General features: G+C 42.7%; 1 protein-coding gene across 3 annotated transcripts in view; it reads right to left on the bottom strand.

Moving 5' to 3' along the window:
- CHST15 (carbohydrate sulfotransferase 15) overlaps nucleotides 1-12,247 on the bottom strand; it is a 45,328-nt gene extending 33,081 nt beyond the window's left edge. The window contains exons 1-2 of one of the 3 annotated variants that reach the window (XM_065066775.1): nucleotides 12,098-12,165; nucleotides 169-216 (exon numbers count right to left, since the gene is read on the bottom strand). The gene's annotated coding sequence lies outside the window, so the exon portion shown is untranslated. The other 2 variants (XM_065066774.1, XM_065066776.1) reach the window with 2 other exon arrangements.
- Between the last annotated feature and the right edge of the window lie 1,187 nt (nucleotides 12,248-13,434).

Raw genomic sequence — 13,434 nt, 5'->3', positions numbered from 1 at the left:
ATAAATCATCTAAGGCAGACAGCATTGGATTTGAATTTCCCCTGTTAACCCTATTAAATGGGGTGAATATCAGTCCTTCCATAAGCTCAAAAGATACAGAACGTAATTTTTTCAGGCTCTCCTAAGCTGCTATCACACTCCCCATCCCAGAGCCGTATCAGGTCTTACCAGGGCCAACACTGGCAGGTGACATTTTCAGGACCAAGGGTGCAAGACCTATAGCAGGAAAGTGAAACCATCAGTCTCATATACAACTGGAGCCCTCATTAATATAATTGGTTTCATACTAGCTGCTAAAACACTAAATCACCCCACTTCTATTAGTTAAGGAGTGGTTTGTTCACCTCTACTTTTGCTCAAGCATAGAAGAAAAGGTGGGAAAAAAAAGTCTGTGCCATAGACTTTGCCTGCAGTTAGTGAATGCCACGCTAGAGTACATTTGTCACCACAGATGAGAAATGAAGGTAGGTAGTCTTTCAAAACAGCTGCTCCTGAGGATTCAAAAGGAAAACAGTTTGGAGAGCAGCCCTCACATCATTCACTCAAAGCGATGGATTTACGTCTTCCAACCTGCATGAGATCCATAGAGCGAGTGTGACTCCATCCTAAACTGAAAGCTGAGGTAGAAGGCACATTTAAAATGTAAAAACAAACAACAGAGGTACCAGAGGGGGAAAAAAAAGAAAAAACAAACACAAAACCACTAATCGTTACCCTTCCAGAAATGACTCAGTTTTCAGTCTTTCTGCTTCAAGTCCAGAAAATGAAATTTCCCCTTTCTAACAGTGCTGCCTTTGGGTACAGACCAAAAAATAACTGAGCATGAGGTGACCATGGAGCATGAAGAGGATCTGCACCTGTCAGTTTAGCATCTCTGGTAATGGGAGGAAAAAACACCATTGAACACCAAGACCCAGATCACAAGCCAGTGCAAACGAGCAATTAGTCATCTCACCCTGCTCACTGACACTGTTCGTGCTCATTTGGGTTGGGAAAAATAGCTTTGCATTGGGTACCACGTGCTCCTTTCCACTTTAGAGATATATCCCCTTCCATCCATCCATCCATCCATCTTTATTTACACTTTTCTTTGAAGCCTTGAAGACCTGAGGATTAACTGCATCATTCTATAAGTGTATACTCTTTTTGAATTTTAGAAGTGGTCCTTCCCCTCTCTATACATTCTTCCACTTTGCTTTCAGTCCTGCATGACTTTAAGACTCATCACATTGCTTTTAACTCAGCTGAAGATTAATATGTATTTAAGCCACTGGTTAAAATGTCTGTAATGATAGTGCAGTTCATAATAACAAAACTGTCCTTCTCATAAAATGTACCTTCATCTTTTTGAATATTTAGTAAGCCTATTAATTATTTTCTTAAAGACTGAATTTCAAAATGTCACTGCTGACATTTAAGGCTCATAAAAAATGCAAGTCTAGCTTATTTGTGAGAAACAAATATATACAATCTGTTTTAAGATGAAAATATTTATCAAGGAAGATAGTTGCCAATTCTAAACACAAACAGAAACAAAGCCTCTTATAGCAAGTTGTTACTTTTTTTATCTTTTACACACCAAGGGTGTATTTCTCCCCAGCACAGCTGTGCACCAAATGAGTGACATCTGGTGGCTATAGGCTCCAATATAATAAGGTAACTCATTGCAGTGTAGGGGAAAGGGACCTAGGGGTGCTGGTGGACAGCAGGATGACCATGACCCAGCACTGTGCCCTTGTGGTCAGGAAGGCAAATGGTACCTGGGGTCGATTAGAAGGGGGTGGTCGGTAGGTCAGAGAGGTTCTCCTGCCCCTCTACTCTGCCCTGGGGAGACCACACCTGGAATATTGTGTCCAGTTGTGGCCCCTCAGTTCCAGCAGGACAGGGAACTGCTGGAGAGAGTCCAGCGCAGCCACCAAGATGCTGAAGGGAGTGGAGCATCTCCCGTGTGAGGAAAGGCTGAGGGAGCTGGGGCTCTGGAGCTGGACAAGAGGAGACTGAGGGGTGACCTCATTCATGGTTATAAATATGTAAAAGGGTGAGTGTCAGGAGGATGGAGCCAGGCTCTTCTTGGTGACAACCAATGACAGGACAAGGGGTAATGGGTACAAACTGGAACACAAAAGGTTCCACTTACATTTGAGAAGAATCTTCTTCCCAGTGAGGGTGGCAGAGCCTGGCCCAGGCTGCCCAGGGAGGTTGTGGAGTCTCCTTCTCTGCAGACATTCCAACCCGCCTGGACACCTTCCTGTGTAACCTCATCTGGGTGTTCCTGCTCCATGGGGGGATTGCACTGGATGAGCTTTCCAGGTCCCTTCCAATCCCTGACATTCTGTGATTCTGTGATTTCAGTGCTGCTAACCAATTCGATTTTTAAGTTTTCTGCTTCTTGGTAAAGCTTCTTAGATGTTTTATTTATTTATTTTGACACAGATACTTCCGAGACTCCTAGACATCGTGATCCTTATGCATGGTGACAACTCCTGTTATCTAATTAAAGCGGGATTGCCACAGTCACATCAGGAAAAACATGACTCCAAAAAGGAATTAGCAAGGCGTAGCAAAACTGCACTGAGGTTTAGCTGGGCAACACCGGTTAGAATCATATAGAACCAGGTTGCAAGAAAAGACTGCACAGAATTTTGCAAATTAAATACTTCAAGTGCTCAATGTAATTAATATCAACTCATCTTTCTCCGAATTGTTTTTCATTAGATTTTAATTAAGCAAAAAAAAAGAAATAGGTGCGATTTCCATTCTGAGCTTTGCAGCGTCCTTTTACAAACAGAAAACAGCTTTTCCACTGTTCATACCTTATTGATCCTCGATGGCCACATCTAATCCATCCAGACCTCCTGCACCTAAATCTGCACTCCAGACATAAAGCAATTACAGCTCCCCTTCTAACTCCTATAGCCCAAAATAAAGTTCTCTTTTAGAAAGCTATAAGCCTCTCTTGGTCAATTAATAAATATACTGTCAGTCAGCTACAGCTGAAATTACAAAATTGCTACCACTGCAATTTCAAGGCTTGCAACACCAATTTCTTCAGTAATAAGTATTTATGGGGAAAAAAAAAAATCTGTAAGCACTATCTAACAGAAATCAAATGAAATATAAACAAACTCTAAATATTTATCAGCAGAGGAAGTTCAAAAATATCCCTGCAAAAATAAAGCGGATGGCAGGCTAAATGCAGTGCCATTGAGCATTCTTTGAAGGATGTGCTAGGAGGAACTTCATTTGCAGTTTGACATCGCTAAATCAAATTAATTCCTTCCTCCTATTCAATTGCTGCATAAAAATCCCTGATGCCAAAAGGACAAAACTAAAAATGACGCTAAACCCATGCCTGAATGCTGCACTTGATGCAAAAGTCTGGTCAAACTCCTATCCGCACAATGCAGTAACGCAATACTTTAAATAAAGTTAGACTTTGGAGCTTTTCATTACTTTTAAGGCCTAAATATCCTCAAGAGGAATGTCCACCTGCACGGCCAGCTTCCCTTAGCACATGTCTGCAGCATCTCAATAAAAGGGGACCTCTGGGATACCACAACTACTGATATATTATTTCAAGGAGAAATATTGTTTCCTTCTCGCATACCCTCGTGTCCCCACCAGACATTATCTTCACCTTAAGACTTCCTGGCTGAACTAAAGAACATATGCACAGAGAAGTACAGCTGAATGACTTTAGCTCCGGTAATTCATCAAGAAGAAAACTTTTTAAGATCCCATTTCAATTTATTTTTTAAAATCCTGGCATGCTGAAGTCAGCAGGAAGACATTTCACTGACTTTAATGAAGCCAGAGGTTCATCCTGAGAATTGTTGTTTGGAATGAACACAGCATTTATATTACCTAATTTGAAACCCTCCATTTTTTTGTTAAATGCGACTTAATTATATTTGCTATTTCAGAATTAGTTGTTGTCTTTAAAAATGCACAAAGAAAGCTGCCGAAATGCTGCTGTGTAGCATTTTTAATGATTAGGGTTGGGATGTTCTTGTCTCAGTAACAGACAAGTATTTTTAATGCACAAATACATATTGTCATCAAATTTCCATTCACTTTCTAATACTTAGAAGGCTGAAATTCTAGGAATTGTAATAGTCCAACAAAAATCATTGTTACACGCTGTATTTTCATTGTACACTTTTATATTACATAGTACACTTTTATATTGTCCAATATACTACCACAGCAAGATAAATAATTGGAAAACTGGATAGATTACTACACCCACTTAATGAGTACCATTAAAAGAAAAAGCTGTCAAAACTCAGATGCTTTTTATGCATTCCCATGTATTACACCAAAATGAGCTATTGCAACATCGTAACTCTGATATCAAACAACAGGAATATTCAATTTTTAAAGCTGTATGCAGAAAATAACAGTGGGTGATTTGAAGCTGTATAGAGAAGGATGTTTTACCCAAAGAGGAGTTACTGATATGTAGTGTTGTGGGGTTTTTTGTTTGGGTTTTGTTGGGGGAGTTGGGCATGTTGCTTTTGAGGTCATTTGGTTAGTTGGTTTTTTTAATAAATAAGTAAATAAATAAAAATGTAGTGGGGAATTAAGGTAGAACTGCATTCCAGCAGACCACTGCTAAGTTTTACCAGCCTCACCTCTACAGCCACACGATTAATCAAGCAGAGGACTCTGAACTTCTCCAAAACAAACTCAAAACATATTCAGTGTCTTCAATTCTGGTCCCACTTAAACCAGTGGAAACCAAGAGCTGAATTACACTTGATGTACCCTAATGCAAGAGAAATCAACGTGGGATTTCCATGGATACCAATATGTGTTTCATTTTACTATGCTGTGTATTTTTAATTTTGCGGATCTCCTCGGCAATGTTCAAAAATCTTCTCTGAAGAGTTGAACACTTCAGTATTTAAAATAGCCTGATGTTAGACAAATGAATTTTTCCTCCTTCCTATAATGACAGGGATGAGCTTTGGTTCCTCTCTTCCCTTCTGTTCACCTCTCACATCTCATTTCTTGTTGAAACTGTTTTAAAGCTGGTATAAATAGCTTTGCAAAGTAATTCTAATACTAAATGTCAAGAGTGATAGTGGTTTCGTTCTGATTTATCCTTATCTGTTCCTCAGGCAAGTTAATCCTCAACCTGAGAAACTGTTTCCATAGCTCTATAATTTATGAAATTTTTCATCTAAATTATTTAGTTTATGAATGGCTCCGATGAGTTGCTCAGGGCATAAAGCTGTAATATTCAATGCTGAATTGCTCAAGAACGTGTTTTTGTCTCTTTAAATGAAGAGACAACCATGTATCTTGTGTTCTAATTGCTACTGGTAACCTTTATTGAACAGGAGTGTTATCACTCAGCCTTTTTCTCTGACCTCTGCGCTTGCAAGAGATGTAGTTATGACCCAGATATCCCAGTGTTACCCCAGGTCAGAGCTCCAGGGAGCCAGAAAAGCAGCCAAGAGTCCCTGAGCCTGAAGCACAACCTCACAGAGTGAACCCACGTTCCTTCGGGGACCTGAACTGGCATCAGCTCTGCAGGGGCTCAACACCCAATGTACACACGCAGCCTGCTCCTCTCCCACTTCCACAAAGCAGCATTCAAAATCCCTTCCAGAAATGGCTCCAGGAAATTTCCTCAGGCCACTGTCTTGAAGGAAACAGCCAGCAGCATCAGAGGAAATTTTGTATCATGAGGGTGGTGAGAGCCTGGCCCAGGTTGCCCAGAGAGGTGGTGGATGAATCATCCCTGGAGACATCCCAGGCCAGGCTGGACGGGGCTCTGAGCAACCTGAGCTGGTGAAGATGTCCCTGCTCATGGCAGGGGTGGGAATGGGGGAGCTGGGAAGGTCCCTTTAACGCAAACCATCCTGTGATTCTATGAATTGTGCAGCAGTAGCCCTACACATGCACTGACCAGTGACTGAAGCCGGAAGAGAAGCGCAACCACCAGCCTAACATGGTGAAATACATCTATGAAAAGCTGAGCTTGCAGAGTGTTCCTTGAAAATCCACAAATTTCCAAATAATTTTCCATTTAACTTAATTAACATTAAAGATATCTACTTAACATTATCTATTTAATATCTATGTATCTCAGTTGGAAGACAAATTTCTCAACTACCAAGTAGCCAAAATTGCAGAGGCTGGAAAGGAATATTAGATAAGGCATTTGACAGATGTCCAAAAAAGTGTTGTTTTTAAGACCCGTTAAAGATTTTTCAGTAGATGAAGCTCCCCTGTGAAGAGTTGGCCCTGCAGGCAAACCCATCTAATTAGGTGATATACACTCCTAATAATCTATTAAATTTCCTCCTCCATTTCCTCCAATCTCCAGCTAAAGTCAAACCTCCTGTCTGCACCAGTCAAACAGAATCCTTCTCCTTCTTCGGATTAATAAATTCTGGCACTCATAGGCCATTATATCTTAGTGTAGGCACAGCAAGGTTAACACCAGGTTCTCAAATCTTCTTCAAACCATGTGCAAAACCTTCCAGAATCCTGATTTCTATTGCGCTTTTTCCTGAGTTCTCTCCTATTTGTTGGTATCTCACGACTAATTTGATGCCAGATCTAAAGCACTTCAATTAAGTGGGGTTTTTTTCCCCGCACAGTTCTCCAAGACCTGAACTTAAACTAGGCATGAAGAACATATAAGGACATCATCATCTTCAGTCATCTGAAATCATCCAATATTGTAAACTCACATCTAAAGTGCTGCCCACTTTCATTGCACTCTTTCAACACCACCGTTTACCAGGCTTCTTCCATCTCCTAAGTACACATGTTGCAGATAAATCTCTATTATTTTTCCTATGTGCCTTACAGAAGTTCGCATTTTTTTCAAAGCAGTCTTATCTTCTTTTCTCGCTACATCTTTGAACCTCACGTTTTATCTTCACTCTTTCTGTTTGATCTCAGAGTTCTTCCTGGTTAAAACTCACCTGTAACACAATAACTGCTGTTATTTGAAAGAAATGTCCTTCCCTCTATTCCACATAATTCTGAGGAGTTCCTAGGTATAACTTAAACTTGGCAGATTTAAACCATGCACCAATACATTAAACAAAAAATAATGGTGAAAAAGTCTTTTTCAATCTCATCAGTTTTTCTAATTTGATGGTAAGATAGCAGGGTACATTCACCCACACTGAATATCAAGGTTCTTTACAGGAAAAATATCTCCTTGTGAAACATCTCTTTCCCCACTGTAAGGCATGAAGCAAATTAAAAATGTCAGTTTGAGTATTTTGCTATTTAGGTACAGGTTTGCACCTTGTACGGTGTGCACTTCATGGGGAGGAATAACCTAGACAGTCAGCATAAAAAATCCAAGCTTATTTTTAAAATGTGCATATTTCATGAGTCCAAATGACAGCACAATACATTTTAGAATAAAAGGTATGTATTTAGTAGCCCTTGGTATATAGAAGCATATTTATAACACAGTAACTGTAAATTTTAGGAAGTAGTGAACCATTAGATCCCTATTCTGCAACCTTGCCAAGCAAGAACACTGAATGAACTTGCTGCTCTTTAAGGAAAAACCAGAATTATACCAAAGGTGCACAGTTTAGGGCTCTACAGCCCTAGGATCTACCCTGACTCCTGTATTTCAGATTGCTTTCAGAGTTTATATTGAAAGCCAAGGCTGGGGCTGCCCAGATGTTTCCAGGAGTTTTTGCCAAGGAATTTTAGTGTCTTGTCTTCTCCAGACTGTGGACACCATATCAGATCTGAAATCCTTCTTGCTTTTCACTTCCACCTTTGCATGAATTTCCAAGGCCTGTGGCACTTCCCTACCTTTCCATCACCACATTTCTCTACATGAATAAGTTCATTTTAAAGGAAACCCATTACACAGAAGGCAAGTGCTTTGGCAGCCAAGTGCTCTCCACCATCCACATTGCTTCAGGGGCTTCAGCTGCTTTCTGCAATCCAAAGGATGAAGGCTTGTTGCATCAGGAGCTCCAAAAATATTTCAAGAGCTGGGTTAGCTTATGTGTCCTACCTCATTTTTGGCAAGTTCATAAGGAAAGCAGCAGGCTTGCCACTTTAGAGATTTTGAAAACCCGTGTTTCAGCCTGTTCAGGTTATTGTGGGAATTTCAAGAAGCTGTATCTGGGAATGGGAAGAAGCAGGGTGATGGGCTGGGGCTGGTGGGTCCATGACTGCTGCAACAGAACAGAGGGACAGCATTGGGACAGAGCCTGGCATGGACCATTCCTGTTCACATTCACCATCACATCTGGTCTCTCATCACCACCACAGCTGCCCTGTCATTGCCAACAGCCGCTGGCACCCACGTGGACATCATTTTTCTTCTTCACAAAGTATCACGTGCATCACCTGGTCATCTCCTGTTACAGAGGATGCCACGCTCCTTAAGACTAGTGCTTACAAGCCACGTTCAACAGCTGCTGGAAACCAGGTGTAACATAAATTGATAAATATTCCATGGCAAAGCAGCATTAACTGCTTGCCCCTAAAGTGCTGTTTAGTGGTGTGTCAGGCACAGCTGTGTAATCAGAGGATTACAGAGCTCCCATTGCAACGCGCCTGCCGCTCCTCGGTAGCTTTCGTGTCTCCCTCGCATGTAAAAATCAAATTGAGCAACCAGGACGGAATTGTAATTGTATCTTTCAGCCCAGGAAACACAAATGAAAAGGTCACAGGGACAAACAGCCAGTGTGACTGTACAACACACTTTCTGTTCAATACATAGATGGCTCTACATATTTTTAAGGGAATGGGTCAACAGGGCTATATGTATTTAGTTAATTGTAATGAAATTGCAGTATAAGTGGAGAGTTCAGTGTAAATCAGGTTGCTTTTAGATAAGAACTTGTAGGAGCTTACAGATCCTGTCCCGTCGTGTGAATAGCAGTATTTAGACTCCAAATCTGGCACCGCACTTCATCGGTAAGAAAAACAGTGCACTTCACTGAAAACCATAAATAAATAAGAAGTACTAATTTGTGGGGGAAAGCAGAAAAAAATTTTAAAAACTGATTTTAAAAAAGCTCTCTTATTGGAAATCTACCTTGTTTTTCCACAGCACTTTGGATTCTTCCAGCTGAGCAATTTCACTCCAGCCAAGGAGTGTGGTGGGAATTCAGAGTTATCCCTCACTGTGTGAGGTACAGAGGAAAATAGGTGGGTTAAGGGAAGAATTGAAGCCTGACGACAGCAATTAAGACGTCCAGTTCAAACCAGGGTACAGCTCCTGCAAACTCTAGAGGACGTCAGAAATGGGGGGATTCACATTGCTCGAGTATCCAGAGCAGCACTGAATGATGTCACCACACATTTCCTCAGAATCTGGGATTTACTGAGATTGTGGGGTTTACAGCCTTTAAGGATACAGTAACTGTAAGTGTAATTAAGACCTAGGAGGGAGAGGGAGTGAACTGGCACCTGTTGAAGTCATGGGTCTCTTCACCCAAGTGATGTATCTGCACCAAAAGAGAAACACAGTTGGATGCTCTAACTTCCTAAATCAATACATCATTTAGGCAAGATCAGGACTCTGCTGCTGGCTTATCTCTAGAGAGCAGTATATCAGAACAACGTTAAAAACACAGAATATAATAGTAACACAACGCTGAGTTACGACATCTTAAAATTTGCTTCTATGAACATATGAGGAAGCACTCAGCATAGGAAAAAGAGTTAATAATAATAAAAAGGATTCTCTTTCTAGTCAGCAGAGGAATTTGATAAGAAATCCTCATTGGGGAGTTCATAGTATCAAGGTCAGCAATACATCATGAACTTCAGAAGATTTTGCTGTCACCCACCTAATAACTTGATCTTAAATACTAAAAAAATACTTTTGAGAGATACTTTAGTATTGAGACACAGTCCATCTTTAAAAACATATGTGCTAACATGGAAATCATCTGGGCTACAAACAATCTTTGCCCACTGAAGTGCCTGGTTCTCACAAAGCTCCTGCCACAAGTTGCTTAAAATAACGTTAAAATATAAGCAGTATCTTATTTGCATCTCTATGATTATGCCAACATAATCCCCTCCTTGCTGATGCTGCTAGTGGATTATATAACTTCATCCTTCCACTTCAATCATATGAAATAATAATCCACATACAAAAGTCTGCTTCAACCTTCTCATTTATTCAGTTTTCAGATATCTACTTTTAGTTTAGCAAAGAAGATAAAATCCATTACTGTCTTCCATTGCATTAGCGGAATTAAGTGTTTTGTCATTTAAATCTCCACTGTTTCATCATGTTCCTGTTACCAACCACCAAATAAAACACTCTGAATTTGTGATTAGTCCTCCTATTACAAAACCTGAACCATAAATCTATTTTGTTATTGATTTCAGAACCGCGTGATGACTGCACTTAACAGACTCAGGATCTAAGTGCCTTTTTCTTTAAAAAAAAAAAAGGTAGTTTCACTACTAAATCTTCATACAACTGGTTTCCTCTTTTCTGCATTCAAATTGATTTTCTTTCTTTTGGCATGTGATGAGCCAGATGAATCCTTTGACTCCATGCCCAAGAGTGAAATGGCACCAGCAGCAGCAGAGAAGCTCTCAGGGCAAGAGATGTGTGAAAACACTTTAATCACTGGCAAAGAAAAAAAGCTTCAAGACAACTACTCCATCAGTATGGGGTGTATATACAGTGTCTGTCTGTATATAAAATACATATATCAACGTATACAAATAGCATAGATGTAAAAACATATGTATACTTCATATACATGTTGTGACCTCTTATTGATGGAAATTTCCCTTTTTGCCAAAGATCAAGTAGTCCCCAGTCAGTATCAAGTGCTGTGCTGTTCAATTGGGTGTTTGTTTACGCAAACGAGCGCATATGATTTTCAGTTAAACCTTAAAAATATTGACTCTTGACCAACAGTTCCAGCAAACTTTTGAATTTTAAGCTGTAATCTGCTCAGCTGGCTAAGCTGCTTTTTTTAGACGCAAAATACAAAAGGCGCATGTTTGTTCTATGGGACGTGATAATGATTTTTTTTGTCTGGCTAACAATTCAAGAAGTGAAACCATTCTTATGTCATATGCAAGCAAATCAATATGAAGATGCCTTTAGGCCACAGAACTATACAACAAAATACAAATACATGTGCATATCTAAAAGTTTGGTAGGTGTTTAGATACACCATCCTAGCAATACTATCCTGTCCTATTAACATACAAATCTAGTAGTGTCTGAGAAAGTCAATTCACTGCAGAGTATGGCTGTAGTATTATAATGAAGCAGCACGAAAAAAAGACACTACCAAAGTTCAGCTGGTGAATCGCTGCTTAACAGACTCTAACCATAATAACCCATCCCTGAACCTTGACTGCATTCTCAGCAAAAGCACGCCGTAAAGCTATTTTTAACAGCCCACAGCTTGCATTCAAGAAATACCCCTCTTCACCTAAAAATATGCATCAGTGAATGGCAACATCCATCCACGGCTTAATTCGAGGTAGGATGCGCTGCCGGAATTAAATTAATCTTTCAGGGAAAAAAAAAAAAAAAAAAAAGCAGCTTCACAAGTGTTTTCTCTCCCCAACCACCGTAAAACAGCGCAAATTAGGGACCGAGCGGTTCCCCGGCAGGCAGCAGGATCTGCCCGGCGAGACGACAGCAAATTGCATTATCTTTGTCATCGTTCCGTCCTCCCCGGAGCACTAACCTGTTCAGGGGCACGTTCTAAACAAGTGTGTCCCCCCCGCTCACTCTGCTGCGAAGCACCGGGGGATGCTGTACCGGGGGGTGCCCCAGCCCGCACCCCCGGGACCCGCTGCGGTGCAGGGGACACTGCCGACCCCGCTTTTGCTGGGAAGGCACCGTCAGGCTTCACAATGGACTCAGGCTGGGGAGCAGCCGGAGGTGTCCCCGCACCTCCAGAGCCGGCTGCTCTGGGCGGTGGGGTTTAGAGCACCGTGCCCCCCAGGGCTCCGCTCCGCTCCGCCGTGCCGAGCCGAGTCGCACCGCCCGCTGGTGCCGGCTGCCTGCCCAACTTCCCGCAAAGTCCCACCGCCTACAAACTTGGGGAGCAGCAGCCTAGGGACCCCAACCCCGCGGCGCCCTCCCTCCCGCCGCACCGACCTCCGCCAGCTCCGCTCCGCTCCGCGCCCGCTCGTCCGCCCATCCGCGCCCGCCGCCTCCGCCGGCTCTGCCCTGCGGGGGGGCGGAGGAGGAGGAGGAAGAAGGAGGAGAGAGGGAGGGAGCAGCCCCGCGCCGCTCCCCGGCCGCGCTGCGCAGCCCGGGAGGCGGCGTGCTGCCGTTCGGCTCAGCCCCGCCGGCTCCGCGGGGGCGGGGGGTCCCCAGCGGCTCCCCCGGGAGGGTTTGGGGGGGGGGGGGGATTTGGCAGAGCCGCTTGGCTGCTCGGCTCGGTTCGGCGGGGGAAGGGGCGTGGAGCCCCCCCGCGGCTCCGGTGGGGAGGGATGCGGGGGTCCCGCTGGATATCACCCCCGCGGGTCGCCGGTCCCGGCAGCACCAGCTGCGGGCTGGGGTTGCTTTGGGGTGGAGATGGGCCTTTCCTAAGCGATCCCGCAGGAATTCGAGCTGTGCCAAGTAAACGGCATCCCAAAACCAGTATCCCAAATTGTGGCGGGGGCAGTCAGAGGTCACTCCGAGGAGACACATGGCTCAGACGCTGCCAGGTCTCCGTCGCTTGAGTCAGTCAGACTTTCGTGCTGCGTAGCTCGCAGACACGCTGCTGTGGTCCGGTTTTGAAACAGCAGCAGCACAAACATTGGCTAAGAAGCCAAAATCTTCGCCTCAATCAGTTCATTCTTAACCAAGAGAAACCTACCATGTACACATAAATATAATGTATTTGTAAGCATATAGTCTGCTTATTAAGTCAGCCATGTGATATATGCACATATGTCCTGTGACATAGCGCACACAGTTTCACATGAAAGTTTAATGCAGTGCTTGCAAAGCTAATGGTATCAGCAGTGGTTGTGCAGCTGTGAGTGCCTGCAGCTGGCCAAGGTTTGTGTGTGCACGCTGGAGGAGGAAAGCTCAGCCTGTTTCCCTCCTTACACTAAGTGAGCCCACTGTTGGGCTTAAATCTGCATGCTTAATATTTAGCAACATTATTTCTAAGAAGCTGGGGTGATGAAGCATTAGCTAAATATAAAAGAACAGGGAATACTGCGTTTTAGTGTTTCCTTTTGTGATCAAGTCCACCTTTGGTTGTAACTTTCAGAAGCATCTGAAACTTACACAAATTTGTGGGAATCTGTTTTGAAGCAAAACCATATGTAACTTAGTAAAATGCAAAACAAAAGCTTCCAGATTACACAGCTATGATTGGGAGCCAAACAGCTTAAGGATTTCAAATGGGTGATTATATACCTGTAAGACTATATAAATAAGAGGCCAACTTTAAAAACATGCAAGTTTCCTACAGCACAATGTACCTCTGTTTAGGT

This window comes from Columba livia, chromosome 6 (genome assembly GCF_036013475.1).
Source record: "Columba livia isolate bColLiv1 breed racing homer chromosome 6, bColLiv1.pat.W.v2, whole genome shotgun sequence".
In the NCBI taxonomy this organism is placed as follows: domain Eukaryota; kingdom Metazoa; phylum Chordata; class Aves; order Columbiformes; family Columbidae; genus Columba; species Columba livia.
The sequence above is the reverse complement of the archived record's forward strand: the minus strand, read 5'-3'. Positions and strand labels throughout refer to the sequence as shown.